We start from the raw sequence: 23,178 nt of genomic DNA, 5'->3' as shown, positions 1-23,178 counted from the left end.
ACCCAGGCCTGAAATCCTAAAACATACAGCACTAATGTTTCCTGAAGGTAATTTGTGGGAAATGGCTGGCACATAGCCTAGAAGACTGAACAATATGCAGTTACAAATATGAAATTATCCATTTGACCTTTAGCGTATAGATCAGTAGTGATGAGAGCATGACACCCATTCTCAGTCTTCTCATGATCTTCCATAACTTTTGCAGAGCGTGATAAAGCTATGCAATAATCTTTACCAGAAGAATTTCTTACAAGAAACATAGTAATGCAGATATGAATTTGCTTGAAAGTCTAGCAAAGAGTTAAGCAAAGAGCAAATCATAATACATTTTGTGTCCCATCATGTTCTCAGAGAAGCCATTGTCACTCAATGATGGTGTGCATTTGTTTTCTTGTGGATTTCACGCACGGTCATTTCTAAAATACTACATAATTCTGCAACTTTAGATGGTTATATTGTTGCTATGTCCAAACCTTTTTCACACTGGGGAATGAGAGGAACATTTGCATCCAATCTGTGAGATCTTCAAAAGTTGATCTATAGCTTTATACTGCTCTACAGAAATCTCTCTCATTATAAGACAATTGTGATAGTCTAGGAGTTAAACTCTTGACTCCTTGCTACACAATAGGGCATTATGCCCTTCAGAATGGGAGGTAGAGGCCACTTTCTTCTGACAGAAATTGTTTTTATTGGAGGGCCTACCTCCTAGTCTCCTCTTTCTGTGGTACATATAGTCTAATCTCCTGTGGGCTGTAATACTTTAGTCTAATTTTGGTTGTTGGGTTTAGTGTACAGGTGCTGTGTGGCACTGGTGGCCTATTGTATGCAGGAGGTCAGACTAGATGACCTCATAGTCCCTTCTGGCCTTAAACGCTATTACTCTGTTTTCTCCACCAGGTGGGGCCGTTTAAATTAAACTTTCCTCGCATCCCACTGCAGTCACTATAAATCTACTTCACTCTGTTGTATAATAGCTAGTTTCTAAACTGTCTTGTAGCTTCCACTGTGTTATATTCCTCCAATTGTTTTCTTGTCACTCTGGCATATTGTTCTTCCTCTGCAATATAGCAGGCAGTCCATCTAAATTCTTTTGACCAGCCCTTTAAAGGGGAGGGAAAGTTGTTTAGCATGTCTTCTGTGCCACTCAAAGGACCTGAATCTAAGTCTTCTTGGACACATTTTGCCAAATCAGTGTGTATGCTGTAAGAGAGAGTTTCCATAAGAACCTTCCTGTGCAACAAGGCTGAAAAAAACACAAATACTTTGAATCTAGATCAGGATCTTTTTTGTGGCTGTTTGTGTTAATGAGGCATATTTTTTAAAAGGGAGCAGCAACAACAGTAGTGTAGGTATTAACACCAGGATTGGTTCTGTTAATTTATGGAGACCACAGAGGAAGAGTACATCCCAGAGGAGCAAAAGCTGTGGTCATTAACATTTATATCTCTTGTTATTTTCTGCATTTGCTTTAGACTTTATTTTAGGGTATCATTACTGTGGATCAGTGTCCATGTGACCTCACATTATATGTCAGATGGTTGGGATACATTTTATGATGCTTGCATTGGACAAATACATACAGTACTGCATATCTGCAAAATTGTTGTCTGCAGCACTTTTGCTCCAGTAAAGTGAAGCAATCTGTCCAAGTGTCCATTCCCAATATAATGTCTGTAGCTTTGTGCCAATCAGTGTGATTGTAGTAACAGGAAACCCAACAACCTATGTAATCTAGCTGAAATACAAAAAGAATTCAATGTATCAGAGGTCCTTGCTTCTGATTGCCAATCTTGTAACATGAAGTCTAATCATACTGGGCGTTTCAGAGCTTCTTTTAAAATAGAAGCTAAAAACAGTTGAAAACATTTCTTCAGCATTCAAAAAACAACAACGACGACGACAACCACCCCACCACCTATACACAATAGGGAATAGCTAGGTATGTAGGAAAATAAACAAGTATCCTCAGTTTGTGCCACAGACGCCAATTATGCAGCAAACTGATGGAAGGTGCGTTGGATTATCTGTGTATCTTTAGTCTTCTCATGACATCGGTATTACTGGGCTCAGAACAGAGATAACAGGGTGAAATTCTACGTCTTAAAAAAAGAACCAGACATAATTCACCCTTGTTAAAATTAGGTTAGCTAATGTTTTGTCACAACACATCATAAGTGTACTTAGCGGACTGATTTACGTCATATGATAAAGCCATTCTTTATATATTCAAAATATAAATCTCCAGGAAGATAGAATCATAGTATGATACCTTTCGATGCGAATTTTATTCACAGCTATATCATTAGTAACTCCCTGATAGAGTGACAAAAGAAGAGTGTAAAATAAAGAGATCCTGATAAGTTATTTATAGAAGAAAACTAGCAATTACCCAGTATATGACTAACACATTTTACCTAGAGGTCTATCTACTGTGAAAAGACTGAGGGAGCTGTGATGAATAAAAAGCATGTGGGGTTCTCATGGAAATAAATAACCAGTATACTCAATAAGTAAAGGTCCATCCCATGACAATGCAAGACATTTGTGGAGGACACTCATACCTTCCCCATCAATTGAACCACCTCCTACAACAAAACTATATTTACAAAAGGACTAAAAAGAGTTATCAGTCAGAGCGTCTTTACCACCAAGCCATTAAGAGGGAACATAATGTTCACATTTGATCTAGAACAAAAACTGAATATGAATATAAAGTTTGAATTCCACACCCTTCAGTGACAGCGAGAAATCTAAAATAAATACTATCGCTCATCTGAATCAAATAGAAAAATGCATAATGGAAGAGTGTTCCCAACTCCAAACAGAAACCCACAGAAATACTAATTCAGCAATATTAAAGGCCTACTTTTAACCACATAGATAAGTAAAACACAACTTTTCTAATATATGCTTGCAGTGTTGCAAGTCCAGAGTAGGACAAAGGAAAAATGCAGACACATAATCCAATATCTACATATAATCTAATATCTACAATTTTTACAAGTGCCATGTTGTTGGCAGAATCATAGGAGTTAGAGAGGGGAGAGACTGGACCAACAGATCCATTGCCCTCCTGGTGCATTATTCTCTGCAATACATATTCTAAGCTCAATAAACCTGTTCTGCCCTCTGCTGCTAAAACACCGGAATGACCAATTGCATTCACAGGTGACCTATTGCCTCCTGCCAAGCTGTCAAAACCTCCAGGGTTCCTCAGATATCTTCTATGCATTTTCAAAACATAAAAACTTGCAGTACATTTTAAAAAGTGAAAATGTGAGGGTAACACAATAAATTGATAAAGAAGATATACTGTGCTGATTGAATTGTACTGGAGCAGAAGGGGAGGAGGAGACAACCCACGAGGGATAGAAGGCTTGTGGGAGAAAAAGCTAACATTCTCTGCCACACAATTTGGACATGATGCATCACATATGACATGGGATCTTGAATACACAGTCTATGGATCAGTTAAAATCTTGACCTAACAGATGTCATACACTGTGCTCTGAAAGCTCACAGAACTCAGGCTCTGGACTGCTAAGGGACCAGTGAGTGGAAGCTAGCAGGTGTAAGGTCCATTAACACGGGCCTTCTACTGACAGCTTGGTGCATCTACAGCAGGAACTGACAGCAGATCAGAACCCCAGTTAAGTTTCAGACCACTGATCCCCGCGTATCCAGGGCTTTACAGCTCAATTAGCACCTTGAATTGCACTCAAGGTGGTAAGTAGCCAGTCCAGCGCATGGAGTACTATGCTATGTGCTCATAACATCTAGAGGTAACAAGACTAAACTACTGCAAAATGCTGCTCGTAGGTATTTTTCCAGAGTACCTCCAAGTTATGTGTATTGTGTTAATTATCCTTGAGTTACAAAGGCATGGATTACTGAGGCCAGATTCACAACAAAGAGGAATTCTGGGTCAGCTACAAACACACACGCAAAAAATGCAGCACCTGTAAACCCAGGAGCAGCAATGAATACAATACGGGCTTGAGGCTGTAAATTGTATTGATGCAAGTCAGACATAAATTTCTAATAAGAGAAACAGTTACTATCTCTACCTAATCTGTCCGTTGGCATCATTTACATCACATCCAGACTGAGTCAGTTTGTCATCATCCATGGCCCCGCTTCTAGCAGACACTGGGAAAGGAGACTGCTGTATTTACACGTGATGACACAGGGGTGGCTGATCTGAGTCCCATCTACATAACAGTGGCACTGTATCTTCTCACTGTATCTTCTAGCAGCCACATTCTAGAGACGCATTGAACAAGTGCGGTGGCAGGATGGAGCCCTACATGGTAGGACTTAGAGATAAAAATGTCGCCATGTCCTTTGGGGTCCCTTAGAAAGGAACACCACAAACCCAGTGAAGGTCCAGGAGATATGCTTCCACACAGAGGGAATTAAACCCACTCTCCTCGATGATTTTAAAAAGAAATGTTTTTTTTAATTTAAATTGGACTTAATTATTTTTTTAAATCCTATTTAAAATTAAATGAAATTGACAATCTAGGTCAAGGCCTAAACTCATAATTAAAATCATTTAAACTAAATACAAAAAAAAATATTAAGTAGCACATGTTTGCTGCCAATTAAAGAAATTCCAAACACTGAAGTGGTTGAAGTCACTACCTAAGCACCTGGACTAGAGTTTGTTGAATTGCTGAGCCAGCTTTTATGCAGTGTTGTAGCCATGTCAGTCCCAGGATATATTAGACAGACACGGTGGATGAGGTAATATCTTCTTTTGGGCCAACTTCTGACAGTAGTAGCCTGGTCTGCAGGTGCACAAAGACTATTTTCTTCATTTCAGTGTATTCAACTAGATTGTCTCAATGACTAGTTCATTTAAAGTTAAGAAGCCAATTGGGACTTGAAAAAGCAGGAAAGCTTGTTTTCCTTTTCCAATCTATTAATAAAAACTAGGCGAGATGCTCAGTTCTAAAATCTTGAAGGCCATGTAAACTGGAAACAATCCGTTTAATTCACTAATAACTATAGATAAACGCTTTTAGCTTAATAAGTTGTCTAAATGCAAGTGTATTGTAGCTAGCATATTTAAGGTAGTTTTATTTAGTTAAAAATTCTATTTCATGCATTTAATTTGAATGTCCATCCAAACAGAGCTTGACACAAATTGTAAGCAAAAAAAATTATTCTAGTAAAAAAACATTGTTATATAATTGCTTAAATAAGGGTGTAACCGCCTAGTTAGCAAAAAGAAGCAACAACTTTAGTGTGAATAGTACTTAGATGCAAATCAAATGTTTTAATTGTTACCAATGACAGTCAACCTACCTTTAGGAAAAGAACTAAAAAGTACAAAAGCAAAACAATTAAAATCAGTGATTTAAGTCAAGTTTTCCTGCTTGCTGATTTAAATCAGGATTACAATTGGTGATGTAAATTGCTTTGATTGAATTCAATGCATCTGCTTCCACAGGATTCTGTAGATTAGTTAATAAAACCTCTGTCAATTTTTAAGACTAAAGCTCATCACTATAATACACCCATGCCTTAATCCAGAGTGACAGAAATCAAGACAGTCATGAAGTTTGGATGTATCTGGACACGGTAACTGGCAAAGTTATCACCATTTGCCCTGCCCTTCTGGTAACAAAGTTCAATCAAAATTTCAGCATAAGAAAAAAAAAGGGGGACTTGGTTTCCCTTTAAGAAAGCCGACAAAAGCAACCACTATGGGTACTACTCTCACAGGTGCTGTGCTTTCTTCTAGTTCGTTAGCCAACCCTGAGGTGAGAGGAGCATGTTATTACCATGGTTGCTGATACTTTGTCCAGTCATTAAGATATCATAGATAAAGAAAAAAACCTCCTGAATAAAGAGCTAGTTGAAAATTTTCCACCCAAAAAGAAAGTCTCACATTTCATTTTTTTGTTTTTGTTTTTTAAAAGAAAACTGAAAAACCAAAACGAGGGGTTTTTTTAAAAATTGGGGGGGGGGAAATCAGTTTTCAGTAAAATTTCAGTTTTCGGCACAAGATACATTTTCAGTAAAAGATTGTTTTTTAATTTCTGCCAAAATCTTTAAAAGAAAATGCCTACCATTTTCCAGAGAGATCTACTTCAAATAAAAGCACAGTATCAGCTCTGACCACAACGCTAACAAAGCCATTCATGCTGTTAAACAACATCAGGTACCAGTTCTCTATTTACCTCTCTCATCTACCACTTAATATTCTAGAAGTGGGTCAGTTGTAGATGTAACAACTACTAATGAACTTGCAGACTTCACTATCACAAAAGAAATGAACAAGAATTCAGTCAAGATATGGAAGAGGAGGATATTAAATACTGTTGCCATTTGTTGTAGTTTACAGCAATTGTGATTAAATCACGTCAGTTCAGCCTACCAAAATTTGCAAAATCCTTCTTGCACTCTTTCTGAAACATCAGCTCCATAGCTTTTTGAAGCCCTATGCTGAATGATAAATATCTGATGCATAACATGCAAGGACAGGAAAGGGATAGGTATCTTAGTCATATCACCATAGACATACAGGCTGGTAGTCAGAAAGTGAATAGAACTGTCAGACCACGTGATGCAATGGTCCTGTCTCATGGCTCTAACCTGCCCCAGCTGCAGAACAACCAACATCAGACAATATGCAGCACTCTGCATTAGGAATTGTGACAAAGATGACACTACAGTCAACTAACTTGCAGCAGCAATATGTACGTGTGAATGATCCTCCCCCTGGCATATCTGACTCCGGATTTTTATCCAGAAAGTAGTACCAAAACAGGAGCCTAAACTCTTGTTCAATATCTGAGATATGAAGTTTATTCTTTCATCCCCATACATTGTGGAGATAGTATGACAATAAAAAAAATGTCCAATTTCTGCAGAGTCTAAATCCAAGACCACAGCTTATTAATCATCCTTCCTCCATTCACTGTTCACATGTCCCCTCCATAGGGCTTCACCTCCCATCTTTCCTTTTTTAAATCACACATATTACGAAGCCTTGTATTTCGCAGAACATACACATACTGCATGAAAATATTAAAGTGGTCATCAGCTGTGTTTGCCAAGTCTGTACACTAGCAACCAGACAGTCTGAGAAAATTTAGACAGATAGTGGCAACTTCATTTCAAAAGGCTGCAAGCGTGTGGGAGCTGAGCAACACTATAGCTAGGGCCCTACCAAATTCACTGGCATGAAAAACTGTCACAGACCATGAAATCTGGTCTCTCACTGTGAAATCTGGTCTCTTGTGTGTTTTTACCCCATGCTATACAGATTTCATGGGGGAGACTAACATTTCTCAAATTGGGGGTCTTGACCCAAAAGGTAGTTGCTGGGAGGGTGGGGGGAGGGGAAGGTCACAAGGTTATTTTAGGGGTGTTGCAGTATTGCCACTCTTATTTCTGTGCTGCCTTCAAAGCTGGGCGACCAGAGAGCGGCAGCTGCAGGCCGGAAGCCCAGCTCTGAATGCAGAGCCGCTGCCAGCCGCTGTATAGTATTGCCACCCTTACTTCTGCATTGCTTTCTTCAGAGCTGGGTGGCCACACAGTGGTGGCTGCTGACTGAGGGCCCAGCTCTGTGGGCTGTAGCACAAAAGTAAGGGTGGCAATATTATACCATGCCATTCTTACTGCTGATGGTGGTGGCTCTGCCTTCAGAGCTGAACTCCTGGTCTGCAACTGTCGCGCTCTAGCTGCCCAGCTCTGAAGGCAGCGCCACCGCCAGCACTGCAGAAGTAAGAGTAGCAGTAATGCAACCCGCCTTACAATAACCTTGTGACACCCCCACACACACACAAACACCTCTTTTTTGGGTCAGGATGCCCTACAATTGCAACACTGTGAAATTTCAGCTTTAAATAGCTGAAATCATGACATTTATGACTTTTTAAAATCCTATGACTGTGAAATAGACCAAAATGGACCATGTATTTGGTAGGGACCTAACTATAGACAAAGACTCATATCAGAGTCTTAGGCCTTGTCTACACAAAGGAACTTTACCCCAAAATACTGAGCTAATGTTAGTCAATGGTAACCCTAGAGTAGACAGGACTCCTTCAGCCAGAACCATTGTCAAGGCTTTTAAAATCTATTCAGGTTTCAGAGTGGTAGCCATGTTAGTCTGTATCAGCAAAAACAATGAGGAGTCCTTGTGGCACCTTAGAAACTAACAAATGTATTTGGGCATAAGCTTTCGTGAGATAGAACCCACTTCATCAGATGCATGGAGTGGAAAATACAGTAGCACGTATTATATAACATGAAAAGATGGAAGATTTGTGTCCATTTATTCTTTTGCATAGAGACTGTCCGGTTTGGCCAATGTACATGGCAGAGGAGCATTGCTGGTACATGATGGCATATATCCCATATATTCAGGACACTGTAGCCATGTCCATAGGTACTGACTTCGTGGGTGCTCCGGGGCTGGAGCACCCATGGGGAAAAATTGGTGGGTGCTCTGCACCCACCAGCAGCTCCCCGCCCCGCTTCCCCGCCGCAGCTCACCTCTGCCTCCGCTCCGCTTCCCCCTCCTCCCCTGAGTGTGCTGCGTGCCCGCTTTTTCCTCCTCACTCCCAGCGCTTGTGCTGCAAAACAGCTGTTTCGTGCGGCAAGCGCTGGGACGGAGGAGGGGGAACGCAGCGCGCTCGGGGAAGAGACGGAGCCGGGGCAGGGATTTGGGGAAGGGGTCCAATGGGGGCAGGGAAGGGCAGAGTTGCGGCGGGGACTTTGGGGATGGGGTTGGAATGGGGCGGGGCAGGAAGGGCACAAGCATCCACCAGCGCCTGGGAAAGTTGGTGCCTATGGCCATGTCTCAGCTATGATTCCCACTGGCATTAAACTAAGGCTAGCCAGAAAACGAATTCGGTTTCCAAAAAAGTGTTGAGGTTTTCACTCTGATGCAGAACAAAAATGAGACCTTTCAGAATATTTCATGAAAGACACACACACACACCCCTACCCAAAATAGCCAATAGCCTAGTGGTGAGAGCACTCGCTTGGTATTTGGGAAACCCAACTTCAAATCACTGATTCTGAGCAAAGACTTGAACCTAGATCTCCCCCATCCCAGGCACGTGCCTTAATCACCAGGCTAACAACTCTTTAGGGATAGACTGCTTTCTCACATTCTGACTAAAAATTCCATCCTGAGACACTGTCCAGTGAATTTTTTTGTCCACACCAATATATTTCCATTAAAGTTTCAGTTTTGACTATTTGGCATTTTCTGATAAAGAAACATTTTGTCAACAATTCCCTCTCTAATTTGAGCACTGGTTCAGTTGAAGCATTGTTAGGACAGAGAAATTTTTTACCCAGTGTAGGCCTGGCTTTAACGTCTGTAAAGAGAGGCTCTTCCAGGTGTTGCAGGGAACCTTCCAGCTGGCTCAGTTTCTCTTAGCTGGAAGTTGTTCTTATCTGACTCACCAAATGGTGTGAACAAGTGGGCTAATGCTGCAATGCAAGGTGGCAAAAAGCAATGAGTACCATTATACTCCCCCTCCTTAAAAGCCTTCTGCACCTAATAGAATCATCTGCTCTACACCATCTGCCAGCTGTGAAGAGAAATAAAATAGCATGATAGCAAAGTATTGCTCTGATTAATAATGCACACTCTGATTAGTGCATGAAACCTAGAAGAATTTTATATAGTTGTGACATGCCATATTTAAGTGTTCAAGTGCAAAAGTGATAAAGAATATACATTCACAGAAAGAGGTCTGCTTTCCAATTCCACCTCTCCCCAGGAAGGACAAAAGCCCAAGGCAGGCCTCAGAAGGCATTAAGGAGTTGGGTTAAAGTGCTTCAAAGTGAAATAAATTTGGTGTATATTGAGAAGGGGTGGGAAATGAGTGGCCACATAGGGAGATAAACAGTTAGGGAGTGAGTAAAGAGAGGGGTGGGTGTGATTCTGGTAAATATCCTCATTTGCCAAACCACAGCCCTTCTCCAATAGGTTGTGAAAAAACAATATTACGGACATTTATGCAAGAGTGTATTACTACTGTTATATGATTAATAAGGCCATAACTTTATGCATGTGAGGCTGACAGTTTGTCCCTAGAATTGCACACTTTTTAGCCCACATTCCAGCTATATTTCACATAATATTGCAAGCATGTTCCAGCAGTACCGTTTTAACCCTGACTAAATTATGCCTTGACTTGAACCCTACAAAGGTTTTAAGACATATTAAGTGCAATTTTCTCCGTATCTGGGGAGTTTTGCCTCAGTTGGGAATGAGTAAAAACTTTAGGATTCAGTTTCGATATTCAGTGCTGGCAAAGCCTTTAACTCTTAGAATACCGTAGGAAGTATATTCCCATAAATCCCATGAACAAGTCACAGTAACTCTGTGCTTACAGTAGAGATAAGCCAAAATAGACTATTCAGGGGGGAAAACCTTGCCCCAAACTTGTGTGTTTTGGATACGTGGGATTTTGTACAAGGGTAACTCACTGCTGGTGCCCGCCCCCCATGGCTGGATGTGGCATTGCAGAGTCTTTGGAAGTCTACTTCTCATGACTTGGCCCTCCAGATGGGTTACATATAGTTCCACCCCTTCCAGGATAAACCAATCCCAGCACAGCAATAGCCCAGTGGCTTCACACTCGCTCTTCAGCCCTACTTCAGGCTTTATTAGCTTTCCAGCTCTTGTCTCCTGGGTGGGGATGCAGTCTTTGTGCCACTGACCTCTGTGGGCTGATAGGGGAACAGGTAAGGGGCACTGTAGTGAGCAGCTAAGGTCTATCAATTCAGACCTGCTGCTTTCTCCCTTGGTCTTTCTCTAGCTCTTTCTTACAGCCCCTTCCTGGGGTCATTTCTTTTGCAGATCCCAAAAGGAGAAGAGATTAGGTACTGGTAACAGAGCAAGTATAAGTGTCCTGCAACAGGCTACCTACCCCAGAGAGGCTCTGATGTCAACCAATCTCTGGATAGTTCCTGGCCCCCAACCAGGTCTTCTTTCCCAAAGCTAGCACAAGAGGTTGTCCACTTGTTCCCTCAGTCAGCCACAGCTGAGCTGGGCTTTTCCTCTTAACTCCTCCCTCCAGGCTTGACCTTTAACAAGGGTAATGGTGCTATGCAGATTAAGCCCACAGGCTCTCAATAACCCCTTCTCAGCCAAAGTGGGGTCTGAATGCACCATCACAACCTGGATCCAAAACTACCTCTGGTTTTGGTTGTATAAAATAAACCTGAATAATGAATGAGGACTTGCAAAATCCAAACCATGTCCATCACTTTAAGTAAGTTGGCACATATCACTTGCAGAAAGGAGCAAACTGAAAGTGACTCAGAAGATTAGCCTGGTTCAAATAAGCACCCGAAACTTTGAACGCTTCTTCAAACCTTCTCTTGAGCAGCCAAACTTTGAGAAACAAGCTCATCCTCAAAGTTTCAGACTAATCTAGACTACTAGGGTTGCCAGGCATCTGGTGTTGGACCGGAATGCCCGGTTGAAAAGGGAGCCTGGATGCTCCAGTCAGCACTGCTGACTGGGCCATTAAAAGTCTGATCAGTGGTGCAGCACGGTTAAGGCAGGCTCCCTGCCTGCCCTGGCTCAGCACGGCTCCTAGAAGCAGCTGGCATGTGCCTGCAGTCCCTAGGCACAGAGGCGATCAGGGAAGCTCCGCGTGCTGCCCCTTCCGCAAGTGCCAGCTCCACAGCTTCCCTTGGTGAGAAACCACAGCCAATGGGAGCTGCGGGGTCAGCACCTGCAGGCGCAAGCAGTGCACACTATGCGGAGCCACCTGGCTGTGCCTGCACCTAGGAGCTGGTCACTTCCAGGAGCCACAGGGAGCCTGCCTTAGCCCCGGTGCACCACCGACTGGGAGCCGCCTGAGGTAAGCACCGTCCCCTGATGGAGCTCACACCCCAAATCCCCTCCCACCCCCTACCCCAGCTCAGAACCCCCTCCTGCACCAAAACTCCTTCCTGGAGCCTGCACCCCCTCCCGTACTTCAACTGCCTCCCCCACCCCTCAGCACCCTCCTGCACCACAAACCACTCATCCCCAGCCCCACCCCAGAACCCACACCCCCAACTGGAGCCCACACCCCCTCCCATACCCAAACCTTCTGGCTCAGCCCAGTGAAAGTAAGTGAGGGTGGGGGAGAGCAAGCGATGGAGCAGGAGGGAGAGAAGGGAAGGAGTGAGGGCAAGGCCTCAGAGAAAGAGCAGGGAAGAGAGCAGGGAAGTTTTTTATGATTAGAAAGTTGACAACCCCAAGGACTACCACAAAAACAACTATTTCTTTGACATTCTGGTACTTCCTTTTCAGGTTAGAATGAGGAAGTGGAGAGACATGCAAATATTAACAAAAATATGAATAAATCATTTTTAATTAAAAAAAAGAGAGAGAGAAATGCCTCAGATTGAGCTGAGTGCCAGAACAGTTCTTATTTTATCCTTGTAGGTAGACTGAACAATTTAAGAACTCCTGCATATCTATCGAGCTAGGTATTTACACCACATGCGCCACCCTAGTACCTCAGCTACCAGCAGCAGAAGTTTTGAATTCCCCAAACAACTTAAACTGGAGAAGAGAAATGAATCACATGTATAATGTTGCCTAGTGCAGGTTTTCCTACATAAAACCTGTCTGATCAGTTATTTCCACCTCCACTTACCACTCCATCTAACAACATGCAGCCTTCTGAGTGAGCAGCCTGAATTTTGAATACTCTTCATGTTGTCAGTGATCTGGGCTTTAGTGCCACTCAGTGTTCACAAAATATAATTGCAGTTAATCACATCCTGTTAGGATCCATTATATATTATACTATTTAGTGCAATTGTCACCACTAATCTCTTTATTTTATATGGGCTGACTGGATTTTAGACCAAGACATAAGATTTTAACCCCTTGGCTTGATCCCTCAGTTTTCAAGCTGCATTTACACAAAAGCTGCATGAGTAGCAGTCACACTTGTGATGTTGGAAGAAACTGAGGGGCAGCATCAGGTGACACACAAAATGATATGCAGGATAAAGGCTGCTGGAATTTTAAAAGGCCCAAGGAAAAAGAATTACAGAAGAGGATGGAAAAAGGAAATGATATGCAGAAGAGGAAGGAGCATTAGAAGAATAATGAGAGAAGACTGGGGAAGGATACAGCATGGAGAAAGACAGGGTATGAAAGAACAAGAGGAATGAGAAGGTGGGAAGAGTGAGTAGAAGAGGAGGCAGGTAGGAGGAGAAATGGACCCAGAAAAGGCGAGAAAGGGGGAAGAAAGAGGACAGGCAACCAGGAAAGGCCAGACAGGACAGTAACTGTACTACTGAGATCACTAGTTTTTGGTCCACTTTGAAGAATGTGTCTTGCATTAAGAGGCAAGAGCCTAGACTGAGAGATCTTGATTCAATTTCAGCCTAAATGAAAGGAGGAAATGCCAATTACTCCCCCAATCTAATAGTTTGGGTTTTTAAATCTAAATGCCCCTCTTGGAATGATGTTCTGTTCCCAATGCTCTTTGTAAATGAAAGGCAAAGAATTCACATGGAAACATCCATAATACACTTCATGCATTCCCAGTTCTATGACCAATAACTTCCACAACCACAGTTATGTCTCAATAGGGTATAGGAAACAAGGGATAGAATCAGTCAAAACAAGAAATTGTGCCAGGCCAATTAATAATTCACGAAGGGAGAAACTTAATGGGTAGGCGGGATAGGGAGACCCCTAGCAGGAGATAATGCTTATTCCAAAAGAGAGGGTCATGCCACCCACCCAGGATAAAACTAAACACAAGGAATTACAATGAAGATCAAGCAAACCAACATAATCATGGAAATTCAGAATTGGAGCCCCACATGGTGTATATACAGGTACTAAGAATGACCATAGCTTGACAAGGCTATTCTCAATCCTGCAGACCTACTCCACAGGACATTAAAGAATCCCAAAATAACTTGGGGAAGGGGCCCTACAAAATGTTACAGTCTCACAGCACTGGTATGATATAGAATATCAATATACCACTTGTTTGTCGCATAATAATGTAGCAAAGCACACAACATGGTGATTCAAAAGTTTGTCTCAGACAAACCCTCAAATAATACTAACCTGAGAAAAGCAGAAAGCCCTCCGTCGGTGGCCCTTATAGCAGTGATGGTCCAACATAAGAAATAGGATGCTGCAATACTTAATCACAAGAGAGTTCTTAAGGAATGCCTGCTGTCTTGGGCTTTTCTTTTCTTTCCTTTCCTTCCTGGATTTATGTAAAATCCCTAACGAACATAAGGGAGTTATATTTAAGGCTGGTATACCACTGCAGCCAAAGGGAATAACAAGCTGCTATAGTCTTCCTACTATGTAGTAGATTGCTGCATGGTATTAACACATACATGCTCTTCTTGCTTACAAAAAAGCCCTACTGAAATCAATAAAACACATTTCCTATTTATTTCAGTGAGGCTTTGCAAAATTAAAATATGTAGTAAAAACAATGAGTGAGAGCCACCTGCTTACTGTATGATGGCTTAGATTGGCATGGAATGACAGCTGCTGCACAGCCAACATTTCAGATCCTTTATTACCTTGCCAACTGGACTTAAATTCACACATGATTTCCTTTACTAGCACTGAATGAATTTTGCTGCTATTAATATGCATTGGCAATCGTAATGAATCATCCTGGGCTATAAGGATCGCTATTAATTCAAAGAAAGAACAATTTGTGTGCAGTGGAAAGGGCAGCTAGAAGACAATGAAGATGTGTCAGCACTGACCCATTGTGTTGCTAGAGTTAAAATACTCACTGAGGTCCTTGTTAGATATTTGCTGCACAACATGTTAAATGTGTCAGAAACTAAAGAACCCCTTAACTTACTATGTAAGCCCATGGAGTAGCCTGGAGTCTGTAAGAGTTGCTGAGTTCTTATTGACCAGCGGTGCCTAGGAACTGTAAAAGTTGCACGTAAGACTTGTCCTTGTTTTGCATCTGGAGTCAGGGCTGGGAAGAGCTCCGACAGGAACATGCTAGCTTAGCTCTCCCCTCAGGAAAATCTATTTTATGTGTTTTACAAAAAAGTAAGGGCCAGATTATCAGCTAAAGTAAGAGGGTATATCAGTGGGTGCCTTATGATTCTGCAATACCCAACAATACTATAATATTAGTAATGTCTGAGTTGTGGTAGGCCCGGTAGTCTATTTTTGCCAATATAAATGCCAAAACTAGATTGCCACTATCCAGTCTGCCAAGTTTTTTTATTGTATATCAGTCTGCTGTTTTCCCTTGGTAGTGCCATCAATAAACAAGTCTGATAATCAACTGCAAGGTTTTCACAGTTTCATTGTATCAGGGCTGTCTAAAGCTGTCTGAAGGAAGCATGCTACATATGTGGCTCTGATTCAGTCCCATAACTTCAGCAGGAGGGAGTGGCTTTGGGGGGGGGGGGGATTTGAAGAGTCACACAGTGATATCATTATCAACACGGATCACAAATTGCTTTTATCACATACAAGGTCTGAAACCCAAAACAAATATATTTGACTTAGTCCATGGTAATTATCATCATATTTTTCTGGTGTTGTCAAGTCCAACTGAACTTTTTCAGAAATAATATTCATTTGGGGCTTTTCAAAATATTATCTGAAGTTGACACTGTGTAACAGGATTTAGTTTGGATCAATCCATTTAAAATTTAAATGAAATTTTCTTCTGTCGGGTAATGCTCACATCCTTGAGGCTCAATAACACTTCCTAGATCCAGGCTTGTGCTAGCTAAGCTTTATCATGAAACACTAGCGTGCACCTCAGCCTCATTCCGTAGCCAGAGACTAGACAAATTGCTGAATACCGTATTGCTAAAGCGTGTATTGGTTTTGTGATGTGGTAAAATTCCAATCACATTCACAGAATTAGTTATGGTAAATATGTCAGTTATAATGGTTCAATGTAACACTGATATTCAGTGAGGAGGAGGGAATTACAGTAAGTAGCTACTCTGCGGGAAAATAGGTTTGACTTTTTGGTGAATTTCCCCAGACGGCCTGTTTGCTAAGTCATTTACTAACAAGTAGAGCCTGATTCATAAAAACTAATGTTTTCTCTCCTCCCAAGGATGAAAGCAATGAACTGGCTCCACACAACTGATTCAGCAAAATATCAACCTAACTAAGCACACTTTTTTTGTCTGTTCAGTAGTTTTCACATAGCACTAAATCAAGACCTGTGCAGCCCCTCTTGAAAGCTGAAGATCCTATTTGGCATTTGATTATTTGGTCATAACTGGAATGCCCTGCAAGGCAAACTCACCAGCAAGTGCATCAAAAAAACCCTCCCCGCAGCGCATGATTTAAAGTCCCAGCTCTTCAGGTTTGAGTTTTATTTCTCCAAATCAAAATAGTACAACATAAGTGTCATAAATATAAAGGGAAGGGTAAACACCTTTAAATTGCTCTGGGCCAGAGGAGAAAACCCTTTCACCTGTAAAGGGTTAAGAAGCTAAGATAACCTCTCTGGCACCTGACCAAAATGACCAATGAGGAGACAAGATACTTTCAAAGCTGGAGGGGGGGGGAAAACAAAGGGTTCTCTGTGTGTGTGTGATGCTTTTGCCGGGACCAGAGCAGGAATGTAGGTCAGAACTCTTGTAAAGAGTTCGTAAGCAATCTAGTTAGATATGCGTTAGATTATGTTTTGTTTAAATGGCTGATAAAATAAGTTGTGCTGAATGGAATGTATATTCCTGTTTGTGTGTCTTTTTGTAACTTAAGGTTTAGCCTAGAGGGATTCTCTATGTTTTGAATCTGATTACCCTGTAAGGTATTTACCATCCTGATTTTACAGAGGTGATTCTTTTACTTTGTCTTCAATTAAAATTCTCTTTTAAGAACCTGATTGCTTTTTCATTGTTCTTAAGATCCAAGGGTTTGGGTCTGTGTTCACCTATGCAAATTGGTGAGGATTTTTATCAAGCCTTCCCCAGGAAAGGGGGTGTAGGGCTTGGGGGGATATTTTGTGGGGGAGACGTTTCCAAGTGGGCACTTCCCCTGTTTTTTGTGTAACACTTTGGTGGCGGCAGTGTTTAACCTAAGCAGGTAAGAATAAGCTTAGGGGGTCTTTCATGCACGTCCCCACATCTGTACCCTAGAGTTCAGAATGGGGAAGGAACCTTGACATGGTGGCAAAGCCGTGGGATTAATTTGGTACTGTGACCCCTTGTGCCAAGTCACAACAGGAAGCCCATGGAAAAGGAGCTGACACTACAGGGTGAGTGCAGGACAGGCTCACTGTCCAAGCCCAGCCCCAGGCCTCCCCTCATTGTTTTAGCACCCTTGGATTGTTTGTTTGTTTGTTTTTGAAGGGTTGAGGGCCTCAGTTACAGATTTTTCCCCAGACCCCCAAAAGTTTGTGTGACCCTGCCTGGGAGAAAGCTAATTAGTCACAATGGGTGTGGGGAGGTAGAAGGAAAAGGGATGGAGTTCAACTCCCTCACAGGATGTGAGGGCCCTTTTACAGGCCTATTTTATAACTTTCTAAAAAACACAATGGATTTCTGGTATGGGGCTGGGGGGGAGGGGGAATTCTTTTCTTTTCGCTTTTGAATTTGTGATTAGGAGCTTTGCTTTTGTGGGCGCTGGAGAGCACTGGGCCCATCTTGGACTTTAAATGACTTACTAGCTTACAAACAAGATTGGAAACAGCCAGGAGAGCCTTAATATTTGGAACATAACATTACAATCCTAGAGTGGGATATACATTAATAACAATGTGTAATCCAGCATATTGCCATAGAACGAGAATGGCCTTTAGAGAGATTTTTGTTTTAAAACTTCTCTATTGCTATCTGATTTGTAGAAGGGGTTAGCAGGGATAAGGCCTCCCAGGCTTTCAGCTCCCCAGCAGGTAGGATAACTGGCAGGAAATCTGTCTGGGTTCCATTGCAATGTCATCAAAATAGAACAGTCTCCATGAAACGTTTCAATTTTGATGAATCAGCATTCTCCGATGGAAAAAACATTCCACTGGAGAATTTATGACCAGCTCTACTTCCCACAATCTCCCTTTCCCTCACATGTGCCCAGAAAAAATAGACAAATACGCCTACAGTTTACTGGAAAAGAATCAGCTCAGCTCAACCTGCTGCATCACCAAGAACTATGGGATTTTCCCCCAAAAGTCTCAGTAACACAAACAGGGGAATACAGCAACAATGAGGACCCAGAAAGTCAGGTATAGCTTTGTAGTGCGGCTGCTCACGTTTGGGTGCTCAAGCCTACATTCTGATCACCCAGGATAATTGTGCAATGAAGACAATACCCTATGTAAGATACGTACGTAGCCCTCAGACCTCTGAGTTTGTACTGAACCAATACCCCAGGATGGGAATGGGAAGCACTGTGTTGTTGGGGAGGCCATCTTTCAGATGAGACATAAAACCAAGGTCCTGTCCCACTCTTGCTCTTTCACTCATCTGGTTGGGAAGGGAATAATGACCTCTGATAACTGATCTTATCAGGAAAAATGCATATAACGATCTCCTCAGAAAGTGAATCAGCTTCCATGGGATACTACGAGTAGGGCCCTACCAAATTCATGGTCATGAAAAACACCTCATGGGCAGTGAAATCTGGTCTCCCGCCATGAAATCTGGTTGTTAGCGTGCTTTTACCCCTATGAAATATGTATAGTATAGGGAGACGAGCATTTCTCAGATTGGGGGTCCTGACCCAAAAGGGAGTTGTAGGGGGTCACAAATTTATTTTAGGGGGGTTGTGATATTGCCACCCTTATTTCTGTGCTGCCTTCAGAGCTGGGTGGCCAGAGAGCAGCGGCTGTTGGCTGGGCACCCAGCTATGAAGGCAGTGCCTCGCCAGCAGCAGCGCAGAAGTAAGAGTGGCATTACCATACCATGCCACACTTACTTTTTCACTGCTGCCTTCAGAGCTGGGTGGCCAGAGAGTGCCAGCTGCTGCCTGAGGGCCCAGCTTTGCAGGTAGCAGTGCAAAAGTAAGGGTAGCATTACCGCAACTCCCCCTACAATATCCTTGCAACCCCCCCCACACACACACACACACACACACACACACACACTTCTTTTTGGGTCAGGCCTCCTACAATTACAACACCATGGAATTTCAGGTTTAAATAGCTGAAATCATGAAATTTACAATTTTTAAAATCCTATGACCGTGAAATTGATCAAAATAGACTGTGAATTTGGTAGACCCCTAAGTATATGGCTGCCATCACTGTTTTCCTGTGTGACTCAAGCTCTATTCAGATGAGAGATCTCAAAAGTCTATGTTCCTGAAATACACAAACCTTATTCCCTAACACTTGATTGCTCTGCATTTGATGTTTAAGAAGTTATGGTCTCAGCCGAGGGTCATATCTAAAATACCAAACTAAGTTACACAATATTAATTTCTGTAATGAAAGCAATAAATACATGTACAAGTACAAACTATTTTTAATTTAGTTAATAGCAAAAAGGAAAACCAAGTCTAGACCACTAGGAACTTAAAATTTCTAAAACAAAAATATTAAATGAAATGTGAAGTTAGCTGAATAAATAGCATCTCTAGATTTAGCAGATTATTTCAAAGAAGCTTGATATTTACAGTGGAAATACTGACAGGTCCTATCTGGCTACAAGTCTCCTGACTGCAGCTCCTTGTTCTTATATGTTTTCATCTATGAAAGAATAAAACCACAGATAGTTCTTTTAAAAATTGATATGATTCTCAGACCTATTGGTCATCATTGTAGCCTGCTCCTCTGACTTTCACAAACACCAAAGTATCCTTGAAAAATTACATAGCAACACATGCCATTATTTTGTCAGAAAGCCTTTTGGTCAAGAGACAATATTACAGGTAGTCTCAGTCCACCAGAGGGCAGACTGCTCTACTACAGTAGAGATTTACAGTAGTAAAATGAGGGAAATTGTAGTTAAAGTTGGAAGAAACAACAGTAACAGTTTTCCTCTCAGTATAATTCTTCCAATTAATTTACTATAATTAAAAACTAAAAAGAAATCTATATTAAAATACTGTTAATATTCTAGAAAACTGACATAAGCAAGTTATTTAAGGCTCTTAGTTCATTGTTAATGAACTTTCTCCCCACTCTAGGTATTTATAGGAGCCTCTGAATTTTTGGTGCTATACCCTATTCTGTTTATGCTGCTATTTCTAAACAATGGGATGAATAAAGGATAGAGTGGCATCTTTCACACTGACTTTCCAAGTTAGATCTTTAGGACTTCAGAATCTTACTCTCAGGCCCTGTCTACACTGGCAAGTTTCTGTGCAGCAAAGCAGCTTTCTCCGGTGTAACTCCCGAGACGTACACACTGCCAAGGCACTTAGTGCTCAGAAACTGCTCAGTTGCAGTGCTGTAAAAAACACCCACACCCTGATGAGAGGCGTACAGCTTCTGCGCTAGGGGTACAATGCCACGGTTCCAGTGTAGACACCCTAGTCTATTACAGCGCTGTGATTGGCCCGCAGGCGGTGTCCCACAATGCCCGTTCTTGCCTCTCTTGTCATCGGTTTGAACTCTACTGCCCTGTCCTCAGGTGACCAACCGTCATCCCCACCCTGTAAATTCCTTTGGAATTTTGAAAGTCCCCTTCCTGTTTGCTCGGTGATGTGTGCAGTGGTCTCAGTGCATCTTTCCAGGTGGCCATGCCTGCTCCACACACCAGGTGATTCCCCACTTGGAGCAATGCGGAGCTGTTGGACCTCATCAGCATTTGGGGAGAGGAGGCTGTCCAGTCCCAGCTGCGCTCCAGCCATAGGAATTATGATACCTACAGACAGATTTCACGATGCATGACAGAAAGGGGCCATGACCAGGACACATTGCAGTGCAGGGTCAAAGTGAAGGAGCCACAGAACACCTACCACAAGGTGTGGGAGGCAAACTGCTGTTCCGGTGCTGCGCCCATGAGCTGCTGGTTCTACAAAGAGCTGGACGCGATACTTGATGGCAACCCCACCTCCACTGCAAAGGCCACTGTGGATACTTCAGTGGCTCGCATGCCAGTCAAGAGTGGACCAAGCCAGGAAGGGGAAATCTTGGACGAGGATGTGGAGGGGGAGTAGGATCCAGAGGCAGAGGATGACTTGGAGGTCAGAGATGCATGCAGCCAGGAGCTCTTTTCTACCCCGGAGGAGGCTAGCCAGTCACAGCTGTCGGATCTTGGTGAACTGCAAACAGCAGAGGAGGCCCCTGGTAAGTGGATCTGATTTTGGGAATCACTGAAGCAAGTTGTTGGGGGCAGGAGGGTTGCAGAAAGCAAGCTTGTGTCTATGATTCGCATCACCACATGCCTATTCTGAGCGGCGGAACGGGCTGTTGATTGACTCCATCACTTCACAGGAACCTGCCTAAGAGATCTCCAGGAAACTCTCGTGGAGACACTGGGCAATCCACTGCTGCAGGTTCTTCGGCTGAGCTGCTGTATTTCTTACCCCATTAATGGTAACTTTCCCATGCCACTGTGCCATCACAGGGGGGAAAGGGGAGGGCCATTGCTGCACACAGGTGAGCCACAATGGGGCGAGGGTGGAAGCTGCAGTCTTGGAGAAGACCCTCCCTTGATTCCCCGCTCAACTTTAGCAGCAAGATGTCTTCCATAATGATCATATCCTGTGGAAAATATGGGGACAGGAAAGATTATCAGGCCTCCCTACAGTGCTGGCTTTCCCCAAGAGCCATGTGCCCAGTGTACAGTAGGGTCCGAAAACATTGATTTACCCTGCCCCTGTGGCTGCTCACCATTTTGGGGGTCTTGTGGCTCATGTGTGTTTGCCTGGGGTCAGCCAGTTAGTGACAGGTATGTGAATACTGGCTCTGTTTTAAATCACTGAATCAGTGTTGCAAACAATACTGCTTCTGTAAAATGTTGCATTTTGGCTTTACAGATATGACCTTGGGAGCCCAGCCTTCCTCTTTGTTATCAGCGGCAGAACAGCTGCGCAGCATTAGAAAGCGGCAATGAAGAACTAAGTAGGACTTTCTGTGTGATGTTATGATGCACTCTGCAGCTGAAAAAACAGGAATTAAAGGAGTGGTGGGACAGCGAGAAGAGGGACCGAAAGGAGAATGCGGCACACAGAATTAAGCCATGGAGCAGATCTTAAACGTTATGGAGTACCAAGCGGACACACTCCAGGAGATACTGCAAAACTGAGCAGATCTGCGCCTGCCCTCCCCTGCAGCTGCTGTCGCAAAACTCTTTCCCATGTGCCCCCCAGACACCTCCAACACACTCTTATCAACCTCCTGGCTCCAATCTGTACCTGCGGCATTCCACTCCTCCCCCCTCACAGTCCAGCACTGTGGACTCCCAATACCGACTGCACTCAACACCCATCCCTCTTCAGTTTGGCCCTTCTGAAGTACAGTACCCACTGCACTGTACTCCAGAGAAGGTTGGATATGATACATGGACATACACAAATCTTTAGCCATCCCAGGACCCCACCTCCTCCTGGGACCTTCCCTTCCCCCATCTCCCTCAGTGCTGATGTGTCTTTTTGTTTGACTTTCTCCTCTGGTTGCTGTTTAATAAAAGAACTGTGTTGGTTTGAAAGCAATCTTTCTTCTATTAATTGAAAGCAAACAGAGCCCTGAAAAGCAACAGACAATTATCTTAAACCTTCATATTGCATCATCTGAACCAATCACAATCACCTCCTAGCATCACAAGCACTGCATTCCCGAGCATAGCAACAAATATTTAGCTTTCAGCTTCAACTTTCTGCCTCAAGGCATCCCTGATCCTTATGGCCCAACGCTGCACCCCTCTAATAGCCCTGGTCTCTGGCTGTTCAAATTCAGCCTCCAGGCACTGAACCTTAGCGGTCCAGCTCTCAGTGAAGCTTTCACCCTTCTCTTCACAAATATTATGAAGCATACGACATGCAGCTATAAGCATAGGAATATTGTCATCGGCCATGTCCAGCTTCCCATATAGGCAGCACCAGCGGACCTTTACATGACCAAAAGCACACTCAACAGTCATTCTGCACTTGCTCAGCCTGTTGTTGAACCGCTCCTGGCTGCTGTCAAGTTGCCCTGTGTATGACTTCATAAGCCATGGCATTAAGGGATAGGCGGCGTCTCCCAGAATCACAATGGGCATTTCGACTTCCCCTACAGTGATCTTCTGGTCCAGGAAGAAAGTCCTTGCTTGCAGCTTCCTGAA

At 42.9% G+C, this 23,178-nt stretch overlaps 1 protein-coding gene across 1 annotated transcript in view; it reads right to left on the bottom strand.

Annotated features, from left to right (window-relative positions):
• The window catches only part of SLC4A10 (solute carrier family 4 member 10), a 302,756-nt gene extending 288,662 nt beyond the window's left edge, over positions 1-14,094 (bottom strand). Inside the window, exon 1 of the mRNA XM_074967434.1 lies at positions 14,078-14,094. The gene's annotated coding sequence lies outside the window, so the exon portion shown is untranslated. The remainder of the gene's footprint in view (positions 1-14,077) is intronic.
• Between the last annotated feature and the right edge of the window lie 9,084 nt (positions 14,095-23,178).

Source organism: Natator depressus, chromosome 11, assembly GCF_965152275.1.
Source record: "Natator depressus isolate rNatDep1 chromosome 11, rNatDep2.hap1, whole genome shotgun sequence".
Classification (NCBI taxonomy): Eukaryota; Metazoa; Chordata; order Testudines; family Cheloniidae; genus Natator; species Natator depressus.
The sequence above is the reverse complement of the archived record's forward strand: the minus strand, read 5'-3'. Positions and strand labels throughout refer to the sequence as shown.